Below are 14,922 nucleotides of genomic sequence, written 5' to 3'. Positions count from 1 at the left end.
AGAATTATTCTGGAATGATTACAAAATTCTAACGATCGTCTCCCAACTTCTAACTTTCATCTGCATTTATTTGCAAATATATGAGAGAAGCAATATATTGCAAATATAGACGCCCAACGGGGGGCTCGAACCCCCGACCCTGAGATTAAGAGTCTCATGCTCTACCGACTGAGCTAGCCAGGCTTACTATTGCGCTCTATTCCAATGTAATGAACCAAGTCTTATTGACGACATTTTTTCCTTTCCAGGAACCGTGAGATAACTTTTACTATGATTGGTTGGTTGTCTGTGTGTAGTTTCCATATGTCTACTTGTTCTAGTCTAGTTGTCATCAAGATAAGATACATTACAAGTTATTAATTCCATTTCATTTCCTTTTCTCCTACGATTATTTTTTCCTAACGTTATACTGATGCTTCCACTCAGGATCGAACTGAGGACCTTCAGCGTGTGAAGCCGACGTGATAACCTCTACACTATGGAAGCCCCACAATGTTTCTGCAACATTTTATTAGCGTTGGCCACACTAAAAAAAGGTAATGTTTGGTTTGCCTGTTGATCTTGACGAGTGTGTCGTTAATCAACCAGCACGCCTCTGTGGCGCAATTGGCTAGCGAGTTCGGCTGTTAACCGGAAGGCTGGTGGTTCGATCCCACCCAGGGGCGCATGGTGAATGACTACTGTTGTTTTAATTCAATTTCTTTGCCTCATGACTTCTTTAACCAACTAAAGCGTCCAATGAAGAGCGCACACTCGCGATATGGCTTCTTTAACTGATGACTGTTAAATCTACTGAACATTTGCAGCGTAGGGTGCACGCACATGATGTTCTTCCAATGTTCGGAGCTGCTGTTCCAGGTTCAGGTGTAATCTATATAGATTCCCCTCCGGTGTTTATGGAATTCTTCCCCATCCAGAGCAAGTCATTTCTCATTTCCCTAAAACAACAGTCATTGACGTTTGGCTACAGAAGAAGTCTCTTCGGGGTTATAGCACCTTTTTCAACAACCACAGTCATCATTGATTTCCCGCTTTCTGTTGACTTCCTCCGGATACAGCATTGCGAATATCTTCACATTGTCATAATGTAGATTTCATTTTCACAAGAAACATGAATGCTTGGCTTTTTCAAAAAACCAAAATGTGCTTTTTTGATAGTCTTTCTAAAAATACATTGTCCTGTTTCCACCCAGGATCGAACTGAGGACCTTCAGCGTGTTAGGCCGACGTGATAACCACTACACTATGGAAACTACAATCCGCTATAGAATTATTCTGGAATGATTACAAAATTCTAACGATCGTCCTCCCAACTTCTAACTTTCATCTGCATTTATTTGCAAATATATGACGCCCAACGGGGGGCTCGAACCCCCGACCCTGAGATTAAAAGTCTCATGCTCTACCGACTGAGCTAGCCAGGCTTACTATTGCGCTCTATTCCAATGTAATGAACCAAGTCTTATTGACGACATTTTTTCCTTTCCAGGAACCGTGAGATAACTTTTACTATGATTGGTTGGTTGTCTGTGTGTAGTTTCCAGATGTCTACTTGTTCTAGTCTAGTTGTCATCAAGATAAGATACATTACAAGTTATTAATTCCATTTCATTTCCTTTTCTCCTACGATTATTTTTTCCTAACGTTATACTGATGCTTCCACTCAGGATCGAACTGCGGACCTTCAGCGTGTGAAGCCGACGTGATAACCTCTACACTATGGAAGCCCCACAATGGTTCTGCAACATTTTATTAGCGTTGGCCACACTAAAAAAAAGGTAATGTTTGGTTTGCCTGTTGATCTTGACGAGTGTGTCGTTAATCAACCAGCATGCCTCTGTGGCGCAATTGGCTAGCGCGTTCGGCTGTGACTAGACGTGTCTAACTGATCTCCCAAGTGTGACATCTTGCTGTGAGTCAAAAAACTATTTGTTCTTTTTTTTGTTCTCTTAATTGTATTGTTGCTTGTCTTTCGTGTTTCTCTTATTGTTTGTTAAGCGCCATTTTGCTTTTTGTTCCATTTTTTTTGTATTGTTTCTTTTTCCGTCTCCTTGCCCCTTTATTGTGGGTAAAATGGGAACGGAATCCCCAGACGTCTGGCCACGTACTGCCGAAATCTCTTTTGGTAATACTGAAGTGACCAGGCATGAATTCTACGAATGTTTCGAGCAGGGTAGTAACGAATCTGATTGCATCTTTGATGCAGTTTGTCGCCTACCAGGACGAGCTTTTTGTGTTTTCCGAATTGGGTTCAAGACCGTCAAAGACCACATTGAATTCTTGGATAAATTTAGTGCTAAAGAGTCTGTTGTTATTAGTGGCAAAGAGGTCCGAATTAGAGTTAGAGATAGGTCAGTTAACCTTGTACGCGTTAGAATTCAACATTTCAAATTCGATGATGACCTTAACCTGCTCAACAAGAGATTGCGTGAGTATGGAGTGATTTCTCGGATTTTTTGGGACACGTACCAGGATAGGTCGCTTCCAAGGTGGAACGGGATAAAGACTGGAGTTGTCAATGTGGATATGGAAATCCACAAGAGCATCCCGTCTTATATCACCTTTGGAAGCTACAAGGAACCAATAATGGTGTCTTATGCAGGGCAAATGCAGACATGCCGCATGTGTGATTCTCCCACCCATGTTTTAGCTAATTGTCCCAAGCAACCCCGTAGTTTAACCACTCCCAGCACCATTTCAAAAGGCCCCATTGGAACACGTAGCTATAGTAGTGTACTAACAAATCGTGGGCCAGTTAGGACAACTGCTAGGAAGCCCCAGGAGACAGAACCGATTGGTGGCGGGCAAATGCCAATTGCTCCAACTGTTGACGCTGATTCATTCCCTGAGTTAGCCCAGAGGCCAACGACGTCGACTGTGGTCGTTCTTGATGGAGCTCCAGAAGATCCAATTTCGAAACCCCGATGGAACTGAATCTTCTTCTGACACCGATGCTGACGCTGAAGACACTAACTGTGTAGGTTCGTCTGTTGCGTCCAAATCGGTTAAGAAAAAGAAAATTAAACATACGAGAGAATTCCGTGACCACCAAAAACAATCAAAAAAGAGGAGTCGTACTGCCTCTTCCTCTGGCTCGGGCGAGGTAGCTGAGGAAATTGAATCTGGTGTAGCTCAGTTGGTTGAACTCGGGTCTCCGACTCGAGAGGTTACAGTTTCGATACCGGGTGTGGACATTAATTCTTTTCCCGCCCTCTCTGGGGGGAACGATGTTCCACCCGCTCCAATTTCACCTGGAGTACCATCTATTCCATCCACGATAGATCAGATGGATAACGAGGAGGTTGAAGAGATGGATGCAACCGAGGTGGTTTCGATTTCAAATCCTGATGAAGACATTTCTTTTTCTGGTGGGAGTATTCAGCCAGGACAACGCCCACTTGATAGCCAGGAGGCTAGTCATGTGAGTGAGACTCAGGAGTCCTTGGGCGTCCCCCTCGGCACTCCATCAACCCCCATAGAAGATAAAACTCTCAAAGCAATGAAGGCCGTTAGAAGGAAAAAAGCCCACGATAACAAGACCCAACCCTCTAAACCCAAATTTAAATATTAATCATGACTAACATCGCGACATATAATATCAACAGAATATCGTCACCTGACAAACTTCAAATAATACTCAATTTCTTTTTACATCATAAACTTGATATTATATGTTTGCAAGAAGTAGTATTTCACTCTAGCACCGTATTTACTAAACATTACCAGATGCACACAAATCTCGGTCCTAGACAACATGGGACAGCCATCCTAGTACGACACGGGCTGAGCGCCAAAAACATTTTGTTTGAACCGGAGGGGAGGCTGATAGCCATGGAAGTAAATTGTCTTGCTTTCGTGTGTATTTACGCCCCATCTGGTGACCAAAATAAAAGTTCTAGAGATTCTTTCCTCCGGCAAACTATTCCGGCTTATGTTGCCCAGTATAAGGCACCAGCAATTATATTGGGAGATTTTAATGCCGTTGACGAGATCGATGACCGTAAAAGTAGCAAGACAACACCACCTAAAATTAGACTAGCATTACTAGAACCCCTCCGAGATTTAGTAAAAGCCCTTTCATTAACAGATGTCTGGAGAGAAATTCGGAAAAATGAACCTTGTTGGACGTACAATTGTGCGGCTAGCCAGGCTAGATTGGACCGAATTTATTGCCACCATCACGTAAAATTTTCTGATATCCATTTGCACGACTTACCACTCGGGGATCACAGACCAATCGTAGGGTATATAAACAGCACCACCCCTTCTAGTGAAGTGAGAAATAAGTCAAGGAATTTATGGAAACTTAACTCATCAATTCTTGAGGAAGAAGAATATATAAACTTGGTGCATGTCTTTATTGAAGAAATGTCCCAACACCCATCCCGTATTGAAAACGTAGACCATTGGTGGGAGATTATTTTCAAACCTAGCCTCAGGCGATTATCAATTAACTATTGTAAAAAGAGAATCTGTGATCAGAGAGTCAAAAGGAAATTACTCCAACATCAACTAAAAGAAACCGTGAACAATGTAAATTTCAATCATGCGCGTTACATGGAGTTGAAACGTGAGTTTCTAGCCTGGGAGCGAGAAGCATTGAGGGGATTTGCAATACGTTCACGCGTTCAAAGTATAGCCGAAGAAGAGCCATCTACCTTTCATATGAACAAGTCAACGAGCAATTTCCAGAAGTCTCTGATCACTCAGCTCAAAACTAATGATAACTGTAAAATTACCCAACCTGAGCAGATTAATCAAGAAATAATTGAACACTTTAGTAGAATTTTTCAGAACCAGCCCTCCCCCAATACCCAATTAGCTGGAAAATTTCTAGAAGGGATTAGAGGTGCACTTACCCGTACAAAACCCACTAAAAACGATTCGGGTGTATCAGTGGTAGCTCAGTCGTTAAACGCTCAAGCGTTGAATCGAGGAGTACTAGGTTCGATCCCGGAGAGTGGCAACTTTCTTGTAGATCCGTTCACAGTAGATGAAATTAACATCGCCTTAAGGCAACTAAAAAGAACAAGGCCCCGGGTACAGATGGCATTCCTTTTGAGTTTTATATAAAATTTTGGGATGTTATTGGTGTTCATTTTCTGGAAATGATGAATTGCGTCCTCGAAAAAAGAAAACTCCAGCCGTCGCAGGGAAGGGCAGCTATAAGATTAGTCCCAAAAATCCCATCACCGAGTAAAATCACCGATTACCGACCAATCTCTTTGTTAAATACCGATTATAAGTTAATCGCGTCAGTATTGGCTTTTCGTCTGAGAAAATCTCTTCAAAACTCTCTAGACTCACATCAAAAAGGTGGTGTACCCGGCCGCTATATCTTTGACAGCTTGTGTTTAATCCGAGATGTCATTGATAATACAGGTCGTAAATCAAAAGAGGTATCTTCTCTCAAACCGGCCGCCATTCTCGCGTACGATTTAGAGAAAGCATATGACCTTGTCAATCGAGACGTTCTGTGGGAAGTAATGACAGCCATGGGCTATCCCCCCCTCTTTGTTGATTGGTTGAAAACGCTGTACAGTATAACTGAACTATGCCCATTGAACGGTAATGACATAGTCGGTACTGTGGACAATGCACAATCCGTGCGACAGGGGTGCCCTCTGTCAGTCCATCTGTTTGCCCTCTATATTGAACCGCTTTTAGTTTGCTTGTCTAGGGGTATTGACGGAATTGAACACTACGGAAAACGCATCAAAGTTCGTGCATATGTAGATGATCTAGTAGTTTTTGTCTCATCAATGAAAGATGTACGTCGTGCATGCGAGATTATTCTAGAATTTTGTGCCTGGACAAATGCACGTATTAACAAGGGGAAGACAAAATTACTTGGTCTAGGCACTTGGACCTTAAATCAATATCCACAGGCCGTAGTAGCGCAGATGGTAGCGGCGTCGGCTGGGATTCCTGAGGTTAGGAGTTCGATCCCACGTAGAAGCAATTTCAATCAAACTCATCCTAAACGTACTTGGCCACATGATTGGATAACTCAAGTAGACAATTTGAAAATTCTTGGAATTACTTTTTCTTCTGAAATAAAAACAACAGTAAGAGACAATTGGCAAAGACAGTACAACATCATACAAAATATTCTTATCACAAACACACACCGTCATTTCACTTTTGATGGTCGCGCCCTATTCATCAAACAACATGTCTTATCACAACTTGTTCATATAGCTCATGTACTCCCTTGCAACAAAACCCAAGCCCTTCTCCTCCAACAAAAATGCAACAAATTCCTTTGGGCACAAAGAAGAGAGCACCCAGCCCTAAATGTTTTGATCCGCCCCCGACTCCAAGGTGGACTTGGAGTCACCTTACTTTTTCAATTCTTCCAATCCCTTTTCACCCGTCAAATCTTTAAATCTTTAATCCATCCCGAGGCTATTGAGAGAGCTGCAGCCGTTTATTGGTTGGGTCCACACCTCAAGAATCTCCTTCAACAAATCACCCAGCCCAGATTTAATGCAACCCATTCATCACATCCATACTTCACCACCGCACTTTCAACCATCACCGATCTACTTAAAGCTGGCATCTTCACATCGTCAACCGTATCCAATCACCGCGCCACCTACAATCACCTGATCGCTAACCTTGGGCAACCAGGGAGAACCGAAGTTGCGAAACCAGACCTCGACTGGGCTTCCATCTGGCGTTGGGTGGCCAAAATGAAAGGAAGAAACGCTGAACTGGTCTGGGATTTCAACCATAATCAGCTCCCTACCAAAATGCGCCTCACAAGCCTCAGACTTTCTAGAAATGACCAATGTCCTCTATGCAATGGCGACCAAGAAACTGACGACCATCTTATGTTACTCTGTTCTGAGAAAGTCCACATCAGTTTATGGCTTCGAATTCAACTAACGAAACTTGGATGTCAAAAACCACTCAAATCAACAATAAATGGAGACATTGGAAATGGCCCCAATAAAGAGAAAATACTGGCCCTCATCCAATCCTACATCATCACCGTCTGGACCGCCCGCAGCCAAAACCTCACCCCAGCCATAAACGAAATACAGTCTCTCGGGTCAAGCCTCCTTCTTTCAAAAAATTCTCCCCAGATGTCGTATTGTTAAATTCCACATTTTTTACTAAAATCATTTGTCCTCTTTCATTTCCGTCTCGAAATGTTTTCTTTTTCTGTTTGTAATGTTTCTCCTTGGCCACAGCAAGTCACTTATGTCACAAATCTCGTAAATGCCCCAAGTATCTGTAAAGCAATTTAAATTTTAATCGTGACAATAAATCGTTTAAAAATAAAAAAAAAACCGGAAGGCTGGTGGTTCGATCCCACCCAGGGGCGCATGGTGAACGACTACTACTGTTGTTTTAATTCAATTTCTTCGCCTCATGACTCCTTTAACCAACTAAAGCGTCTAATGAAGAGCGCACACTCGCGATATTGCTTCTTTAACTGATGACTGTTAAATCTACTGAACATTTGCAGCGAAGGGTGCACGCACATGATGTTCTTCCACTGTTCGGAGCTACTGTTCCAGGTTCAGGTGTAATCTATATAGATTCCCCTCCGGTGTTTATGGAATTCTTCCCCATCCAGAGCAAGTCATTTCTCATTTCCCTAAAACAACAGTCATTGACGTTTGGCTACAGAAGAAGTCTCTTCGGGGTTATAGCACCTTTTTCAACAACCACAGTCATCATTGATTTCCCGCTTTCTGTTGACTTCCTCCGGATACAGCATTGCGAATATCTTCACATTGTCATAATGTAGATTTCATTTTCACAAGAAACATGAATGCTTGGCTTTTTCAAAAAACCAAAATGTGCTTTTTTGATAGTCTTTCTAAAAATAGATTGTCCTGTTTCCACCCAGGATCGAACTGAGGACCTTCAGCGTGTTAGGCCGACGTGATAACCACTACACTATGGAAACTACAATCCGCTATAGAATTATTCTGGAATGATTACAAAATTCTAACGATCGTCTCCCAACTTCTAACTTTCATCTGCATTTATTTGCAAATATATGACGCCCAACGGGGGGCTCGAACCCCCGACCCTGAGATTAAGAGTCTCATGCTCTACCGACTGAGCTAGCCAGGCTTAGTATTGCGCTCTATTCCAATGTAATGAACCAAGTCTTATTGACGACATTTTTTCCTTTCCAGGAACCGTGAGATAACTTTTACTATGATTGGTTGGTTGTCTGTGTGTAGTTTCCAGATGTCTACTTGTTCTAGTCTAGTTGTCATCAAGATAAGATACATTACAAGTTTTTAATTCCATTTCATTTCCTTTTCTCCTACGATTATTTTTTCCTAACGTTATACTGATGCTTCCACTCAGGATCGAACTGAGGACCTTCAGTGTGTGAAGCCGACGTGATAACCTCTACACTATGGAAGCCCCACAATGTTTCTGCAACATTTTATTAGCGTTGGCCACACTAAAAAAAGGTAATGTTTGGTTTGCCTGTTGATCTTGACGAGTGTGTCGTTAATCAACCAGCATGCCTCTGTGGCGCAATTGGCTAGCGCGTTCGGCTGTTAACCGGAAGGCTGGTGGTTCGATCCCACCCAGGGGCGCATGGTGAATGACTACTGTTGTTTTAATTCAATTTCTTCGCCTCATGACTCCTTTAACCAACTAAAGCGTCCAATGAAGAGCGCACACTCGCGATATGGCTTCTTTAACTGATGACTGTTAAATCTACTGAACATTTGCAGCGTAGGGTGTACGCACATGATGTTCTTCCACTGTTCGGGGCTACTGTTCCAGGTTCAGGTGTAATCTATATAGATTCCCCTCCGGTTTTTATGGAATTCTTCCCCATCCAGAGCAAGTAATTTCTCATTTCCCTAAAACAACAGTCATTGACGTTTGGCTACAGAAGAAGTCTCTTCGGGGTTATAGCACCTTTTTCAACAACCACAGTCATCATTGATTTCCCGCTTTCTGTTGACTTCCTCCGGATACAGCATTGCGAATATCTTCACATTGTCATAATGTAGATTTCATTTTCACAAGAAACATGAATGCTTGGCTTTTTCAAAAAACCAAAATGTGTTTTTTTGATAGTCTTTCTAAAAATACATTGTCCTGTTTCCACCCAGGATCGAACCGAGGACCTTCAGCGTGTTAGGCCGACGTGATAACCACTACACTATGGAAACTACAATCCGCTATAGAATTATTCTGGAATGATTACAAAATTCTAACGATCGTCTCCCAACTTCTAACTTTCATCTGCATTTATTTGCAAATATATGACGCCCAACGGGGGGCTCGAACCCCCGACCCTGAGATTAAGAGTCTCATGCTCTACCGACTAAGCTAGCCAGGCTTACTATTGCGCTCTATTCCAATGTAATGAACCAAGTCTTATTGACGACATTTTTTCCTTTCCAGGAACCGTGAGATAACTTTTACTATGATTGGTTGGTTGTCTGTGTGTAGTTTCCAGATGTCTACTTGTTCTAGTCTAGTTGTCATCAAGATAAGATACATTACAAGTTATTAATTCCATTTCATTTCCTTTTCTCCTACGATTATTTTTTCCTAACGTTATACTGATGCTTCCACTCAGGATCGAACTGAGGACTTTCAGCGTGTGAAGCCGACGTGATAACCTCTACACTATGGAAGCCCCACAATGTTTCTGCAACATTTTATTAGCGTTGGCCACACTAAAAAAAGGTAATGTTTGGTTTGCCTGTTGATCTTGACGAGTGTGTCGTTAATCATCTAGCATGCCTCTGTGGCGCAATTGGCTAGCGCGTTCGGCTGTTAACCGGAAGGCTGGTGGTTCGATCCCACCCAGGGGCGCATGGTGAATGACTACTGTTGTTTTAATTCAATTTCTTTGCCTCATGACTCCTTTAACCAACTAAAGCGTCCAATGAAGAGCGCACACTCGCGATATGGCTTCTTTAACTGATGACTGTTAAATCTACTGAACATTTGCAGCGTAGGGTGCACGCACATGATGTTCTTCCACTGTTCGGAGCTACTGTTCCAGGTTCAGGTGTAATCTATATAGATTCCCCTCCGGTGTTTATGGAATTCTTCCCCATCCAGAGCAAGTCATTTCTCATTTCCCTAAAACAACAGTCATTGACGTTTGGCTACAGAAGAAGTCTCTTCGGGGTTATAGCACCTTTTTCAACAACCACAGTCATCATTGATTTCCCGCTTTCTGTTGACTTCCTCCGGATACAGCATTGCGAATATCTTCACATTGTCATAATGTAGATTTCATTTTCACAAGAAACATGAATGCTTGGCTTTTTCAAAAAACCAAAATGTGCTTTTTTGATAGTCTTTCTAAAAATACATTGTCCTGTTTCCACCCAGGATCGAACTGAGGATCTTCAGCGTGTTAGGCCGACGTGATAACCACTACACTATGGAAACTACAATCCTCTATAGAATTATTCTGGAATGATTACAAAATTCTAACGATAGTCTCCCAACTTCTAACTTTCATCTGCATTTATTTGCAAATATATGACGCCCAACGGGGGGCTTGAACCCCCGACCCTGAGATTAAGAGTCTCATGCTCTACCGACTGAGCTAGCCAGGCTTAGTATTGCGCTCTATTCCAATGTAATGAACCAAGTCTTATTGACGACATTTTTTCCTTTCCAGGAACCGTGAGATAACTTTTACTATGATTGGTTGGTTGTCTGTGTGTAGTTTCCAGATGTCTACTTGTTCTAGTCTAGTTGTCATCAAGATAAGATACATTACAAGTTATTAATTCCATTTCATTTCCTTTTCTCCTACGATTATTTTTTCCTAACGTTATACTGATGCTTCCACTCAGGATCGAACTGAGGACCTTCAGCGTGTGAAGCCGACGTGATAACCTCTACACTATGGAAGCCCCACAATGTTTCTGCAACATTTTATTAGCGTTGGCCACACTAAAAAAAGGTAATGTTTGGTTTGCCTGTTGATATTGACGAGTGTGTCGTTAATCAACCAGCATGCCTCTGTGGCGCAATTGGCTAGCGCGTTCGGCTGTTAACCGGAAGGCTGGTGGTTCGATCCCACCCAGGGGCGCATGGTGAATGACTACTGTTGTTTTAATTCAATTTCTTCGCCTCATGACTCCTTTAACCAACTAAAGCGTCCAATGAAGAGCGCACACTCGCGATATGGCTTCTTTAACTGATGACTGTTAAATCTACTGAACATTTGCAGCGTAGGGTGCACGCACATGATGTTCTTCCACTGTTCGGAGCTACTGTTCCAGGTTCAGGTGTAATCTATATAGATTCCCCTCCGGTGTTTATGGAATTCTTCCCCATCCAGAGCAAGTCATTTCTCATTTCCCTAAAACAACAGTCATTGACGTTTGGCTACAGAAGAAGTCTCTTCGGGGTTATAGCACCTTTTTCAACAACCACAGTCATCATTGATTTCCCGCTTTCTGTTGACTTCCTCCGGATACAGCATTGCGAATATCTTCACATTGTCATAATGTAGATTTCATTTTCACAAGAAACATGAATGCTTGGCTTTTTCAAAAAACCAAAATGTGCTTTTTTGATAGTCTTTCTAAAAATACATTGTCCTGTTTCCACCCAGGATCGAACTGAGGACCTTCAGCGTGTTAGGCCGACGTGATAACCACTACACTATGGAAACTACAATCCGCTATAGAATTATTCTGGAATGATTACAAAATTCTAACGATCGTCTCCCAACTTCTAACTTTCATCTGCATTTATTTGTAAATATATGACGCCCAACGGGGGGATCGAACCCCCGACCCTGAGATTAAGAGTCTCATGCTCTACCGACTGAGCTAGCCAGGCTTACTATTGCGCTCTATTCCAATGTAATGAACCAAGTCTTATTGACGACATTTTTTCCTTTCCAGGAACCGTGAGATAACTTTTACTATGATTGGTTGGTTGTCTGTGTGTAGTTTCCAGATGTCTACTTGTTCTAGTCTAGTTGTCATCAAGATAAGATACATTACAAGTTATTAATTCCATTTCATTTCCTTTTCTCCTACGATTATTTTTCCTAACGTTATACTGATGCTTCCACTCAGGATCGAACTGAGGACCTTCAGCGTGTGAAGCCAACGTGATAACCTCTACACTATGGAAGCCCCATAATGTTTCTGCAACATTTTATTAGCGTTGGCCACACTAAAAAAAGGTAATGTTTGGTTTGCCTGTTGATCTTGACGAGTGTGTCGTTAATCAACCAGCATGCCTCTGTGGCGCAATTGGCTAGCGCGTTCGGCTGTTAACCGGAAGGCTGGTGGTTCGATCCCACCCAGGGGCGCTTGGTGAATGACTACTACTGTTGTTTTAATTCAATTTCTTCGCCTCATGACTCCTTTAACCAACTAAAGCGTCCAATGAAGAGCGCACACTCGCGATATTGCTTCTTTAACTGATGACTGTTAAATCTACTGAACATTTGCAGCGAAGGGTGCACGCACATGATGTTCTTCCACTGTTCGGAGCTACTGTTCCAGGTTCAGGTGTAATCTATATAGATTCCCCTCCGGTGTTTATGGAATTCTTCCCCATCCAGAGCAAGTCATTTCTCATTTCCCTAAAACAACAGTCATTGACGTTTGGCTACAGAAGAAGTCTCTTCGGGGTTATAGCACCTTTTTCAACAACCACAGTCATCATTGATTTCCCGCTTTCTGTTGACTTCCTCCGGATACAGCATTGCGAATATCTTCACATTGTCATAATGTAGATTTCATTTTCACAAGAAACATGAATGCTTGGCTTTTTCAAAAAACCAAAATGTGCTCTTTTGATAGTCTTTCTAAAAATACATTGTCCTGTTTCCACCCAGGATCGAACTGAGGACCTTCAGCGTGTTAGGCCGACGTGATAACCACTACACTATGGAAACTACAATTCCGCTATAGAATTATTCTGGAATGATTACAAAATTCTAACGATCGTCTCCCAACTTCTAACTTTCATCTGCATTTATTTGCAAATATATGACGCCCAACGGGGGGCTCGAACCCCCGACCCTGAGATTAAGAGTCTCATGCTCTACCGACTGAGCTAGCCAGGCTTACTATTGCGCTCTATTCCAATGTAATGAACCAAGTCTTATTGACGACATTTTTTCCTTTCCAGGAACCGTGAGATAACTTTTACTATGATTGGTTGGTTGTCTGTGTGTAGTTTCCAGATGTCTACTTGTTCTAGTCTAGTTGTCATCAAGATAAGATACATTACAAGTTATTAATTCCATTTCATTTCCTTTTCTCCTACGATTATTTTTTCCTAACGTTATACTGATGCTTCCACTCAGGATCGAACTGAGGACCTTCAGCGTGTGAAGCCGACGTGATAACCTCTACACTATGGAAGCCCCACAATGTTTCTGCAACATTTTATTAGCGTTGGCCACACTAAAAAAAGGTAATGTTTGGTTTGCCTGTTGATCTTGACGAGTGTGTCGTTAATCAACCAGCATGCCTCTGTGGCGCAATTGGCTAGCGCGTTCGGCTGTTAACCGGAAGGCTGGTGGTTCGATCCCACCCAGGGGCGCATGGTGAATGACTACTGTTGTTTTAATTCAATTTCTTCGCCTCATGACTCCTTTAACCAACTAAAGCGTCCAATGAAGAGCGCACACTCGCGATATGGCTTCTTTAACTGATGACTGTTAAATCTACTGAACATTTGCAGCGTAGGGTGCACGCACATGATGTTCTTCCACTGTTCGGAGCTACTGTTCCAGGTTCAGGTGTAATCTATATAGATTCCCCTCCGGTATTTATGGAATTCTTCCCCATCCAGAGCAAGTCATTTCTCATTTCCCTAAAACAACAGTCATTGACGTTTGGCTACAGAAGAAGTCTCTTCGGGGTTATAGCACCTTTTTCAACAACCACAGTCATCATTGATTTCCCGCTTTCTGTTGACTTCCTCCGGATACAGCATTGCGAATATCTTCACATTGTCATAATGTAGATTTCATTTTCACAAGAAACATGAATGCTTGGCTTTTTCAAAAAACCAAAATGTGCTTTTTTGATAGTCTTTCTAAAAATAGATTGTCCTGTTTCCACCCAGGATCGAACTGAGGACCTTCAGCGTGTTAGGCCGACGTGATAACCACTACACTATGGAAACTACAATCCGCTATAGAATTATTCTGGAATGATTACAAAATTCTAACGATCGTCTCCCAACTTCTAACTTTCATCTGCATTTATTTGCAAATATATGACGCCCAACGGGGGGCTCGAACCCCCGACCCTGAGATTAAGTGTCTCATGCTCTACCGACTGAGCTAGCCAGGCTTACTATTGCGCTCTATTCCAATGTAATGAACCAAGTCTTATTGACGACATTTTTTCCTTTCCAGGAAGCGTGAGATAACTTTTACTATGATTGGTTGGTTGTCTGTGTGTAGTTTCCAGATGTCTACTTGTTCTAGTCTAGTTGTCATCAAGATAAGATACATTACAAGTTATTAATTCCATTTCATTTCCTTTTCTCCTACGATTATTTTTTCCTAACGTTATACTGATGCTTCCACTCAGGATCGAACTGAGGACCTTCAGCGTGTGAAGCCGACGTGATAACCTCTACACTATGGAAGCCCCACAATGTTTCTGCAACATTTTATTAGCGTTGGCCACACTAAAAAAAGGTAATGTTTGGTTTGCCTGTTGATCTTGACGAGTGTGTCGTTAATCAACCAGCATGCCTCTGTGGCGCAATTGGCTAGCGCGTTCGGCTGTTAACCGGAAGGCTGGTGGTTCGATCCCACCCAGGGGCGCATGGTGAACGACTACTACTGTTGTTTTAATTCAATTTCTTCGCCTCATGACTCCTTTAACCAACTAAAGCGTCTAATGAAGAGCGCACACTCGCGATATTGCTTCTTTAACTGATGACTGTTAAATCTACTGAACATTTGCA

General features: G+C 42.3%; 30 non-coding genes across 30 annotated transcripts; 7 read left to right on the top strand and 23 right to left on the bottom strand.

Annotated features, from left to right (window-relative positions):
- Positions 1-110: 110 nt before the first annotated feature.
- Positions 111-183, bottom strand: Trnak-cuu. The gene has a single exon. It is a non-coding gene; the product is annotated as a tRNA-Lys (tRNA).
- A 230-nt stretch (positions 184-413) lies between these two features.
- Positions 414-486, bottom strand: Trnav-cac. Its single transcript has one exon. It is a non-coding gene; the product is annotated as a tRNA-Val (tRNA).
- A 105-nt stretch (positions 487-591) lies between these two features.
- On the top strand, positions 592-665 carry Trnan-guu. The gene has a single exon. It is a non-coding gene; the product is annotated as a tRNA-Asn (tRNA).
- Positions 666-1,180: 515 nt separating this feature from the next.
- On the bottom strand, positions 1,181-1,253 carry Trnav-aac. The gene has a single exon. It is a non-coding gene; the product is annotated as a tRNA-Val (tRNA).
- Positions 1,254-1,351: 98 nt separating this feature from the next.
- Positions 1,352-1,424, bottom strand: Trnak-uuu. Its single transcript has one exon. It is a non-coding gene; the product is annotated as a tRNA-Lys (tRNA).
- A 230-nt stretch (positions 1,425-1,654) lies between these two features.
- Positions 1,655-1,727, bottom strand: Trnav-cac. The gene has a single exon. It is a non-coding gene; the product is annotated as a tRNA-Val (tRNA).
- Positions 1,728-7,851: 6,124 nt separating this feature from the next.
- On the bottom strand, positions 7,852-7,924 carry Trnav-aac. Its single transcript has one exon. It is a non-coding gene; the product is annotated as a tRNA-Val (tRNA).
- Positions 7,925-8,021: 97 nt separating this feature from the next.
- On the bottom strand, positions 8,022-8,094 carry Trnak-cuu. The gene has a single exon. It is a non-coding gene; the product is annotated as a tRNA-Lys (tRNA).
- Positions 8,095-8,324: 230 nt separating this feature from the next.
- On the bottom strand, positions 8,325-8,397 carry Trnav-cac. The gene has a single exon. It is a non-coding gene; the product is annotated as a tRNA-Val (tRNA).
- Positions 8,398-8,502: 105 nt separating this feature from the next.
- Positions 8,503-8,576, top strand: Trnan-guu. Its single transcript has one exon. It is a non-coding gene; the product is annotated as a tRNA-Asn (tRNA).
- A 515-nt stretch (positions 8,577-9,091) lies between these two features.
- Trnav-aac lies at positions 9,092-9,164 on the bottom strand. Its single transcript has one exon. It is a non-coding gene; the product is annotated as a tRNA-Val (tRNA).
- Positions 9,165-9,261: 97 nt separating this feature from the next.
- Trnak-cuu lies at positions 9,262-9,334 on the bottom strand. The gene has a single exon. It is a non-coding gene; the product is annotated as a tRNA-Lys (tRNA).
- Positions 9,335-9,564: 230 nt separating this feature from the next.
- On the bottom strand, positions 9,565-9,637 carry Trnav-cac. The gene has a single exon. It is a non-coding gene; the product is annotated as a tRNA-Val (tRNA).
- Positions 9,638-9,742: 105 nt separating this feature from the next.
- Positions 9,743-9,816, top strand: Trnan-guu. The gene has a single exon. It is a non-coding gene; the product is annotated as a tRNA-Asn (tRNA).
- A 515-nt stretch (positions 9,817-10,331) lies between these two features.
- On the bottom strand, positions 10,332-10,404 carry Trnav-aac. The gene has a single exon. It is a non-coding gene; the product is annotated as a tRNA-Val (tRNA).
- Positions 10,405-10,501: 97 nt separating this feature from the next.
- Trnak-cuu lies at positions 10,502-10,574 on the bottom strand. The gene has a single exon. It is a non-coding gene; the product is annotated as a tRNA-Lys (tRNA).
- A 230-nt stretch (positions 10,575-10,804) lies between these two features.
- Trnav-cac lies at positions 10,805-10,877 on the bottom strand. Its single transcript has one exon. It is a non-coding gene; the product is annotated as a tRNA-Val (tRNA).
- Positions 10,878-10,982: 105 nt separating this feature from the next.
- On the top strand, positions 10,983-11,056 carry Trnan-guu. Its single transcript has one exon. It is a non-coding gene; the product is annotated as a tRNA-Asn (tRNA).
- Positions 11,057-11,571: 515 nt separating this feature from the next.
- Trnav-aac lies at positions 11,572-11,644 on the bottom strand. The gene has a single exon. It is a non-coding gene; the product is annotated as a tRNA-Val (tRNA).
- Positions 11,645-11,741: 97 nt separating this feature from the next.
- On the bottom strand, positions 11,742-11,814 carry Trnak-cuu. The gene has a single exon. It is a non-coding gene; the product is annotated as a tRNA-Lys (tRNA).
- Positions 11,815-12,043: 229 nt separating this feature from the next.
- Positions 12,044-12,116, bottom strand: Trnav-cac. Its single transcript has one exon. It is a non-coding gene; the product is annotated as a tRNA-Val (tRNA).
- A 105-nt stretch (positions 12,117-12,221) lies between these two features.
- Trnan-guu lies at positions 12,222-12,295 on the top strand. The gene has a single exon. It is a non-coding gene; the product is annotated as a tRNA-Asn (tRNA).
- A 518-nt stretch (positions 12,296-12,813) lies between these two features.
- Positions 12,814-12,886, bottom strand: Trnav-aac. The gene has a single exon. It is a non-coding gene; the product is annotated as a tRNA-Val (tRNA).
- A 98-nt stretch (positions 12,887-12,984) lies between these two features.
- Positions 12,985-13,057, bottom strand: Trnak-cuu. Its single transcript has one exon. It is a non-coding gene; the product is annotated as a tRNA-Lys (tRNA).
- A 230-nt stretch (positions 13,058-13,287) lies between these two features.
- Positions 13,288-13,360, bottom strand: Trnav-cac. The gene has a single exon. It is a non-coding gene; the product is annotated as a tRNA-Val (tRNA).
- A 105-nt stretch (positions 13,361-13,465) lies between these two features.
- Trnan-guu lies at positions 13,466-13,539 on the top strand. The gene has a single exon. It is a non-coding gene; the product is annotated as a tRNA-Asn (tRNA).
- A 515-nt stretch (positions 13,540-14,054) lies between these two features.
- Trnav-aac lies at positions 14,055-14,127 on the bottom strand. The gene has a single exon. It is a non-coding gene; the product is annotated as a tRNA-Val (tRNA).
- A 97-nt stretch (positions 14,128-14,224) lies between these two features.
- Positions 14,225-14,297, bottom strand: Trnak-cuu. The gene has a single exon. It is a non-coding gene; the product is annotated as a tRNA-Lys (tRNA).
- A 230-nt stretch (positions 14,298-14,527) lies between these two features.
- Positions 14,528-14,600, bottom strand: Trnav-cac. The gene has a single exon. It is a non-coding gene; the product is annotated as a tRNA-Val (tRNA).
- A 105-nt stretch (positions 14,601-14,705) lies between these two features.
- Positions 14,706-14,779, top strand: Trnan-guu. The gene has a single exon. It is a non-coding gene; the product is annotated as a tRNA-Asn (tRNA).
- The last annotated feature ends 143 nt before the right edge of the window (positions 14,780-14,922 follow it).

Source organism: Daphnia pulex, chromosome 3 (genome assembly GCF_021134715.1).
Source record: "Daphnia pulex isolate KAP4 chromosome 3, ASM2113471v1".
NCBI classification, from domain to species: Eukaryota; Metazoa; Arthropoda; class Branchiopoda; order Diplostraca; family Daphniidae; genus Daphnia; species Daphnia pulex.
Note: the sequence above shows the minus strand (reverse complement) of the source record. Positions and strands in the feature narration are given on the sequence as shown.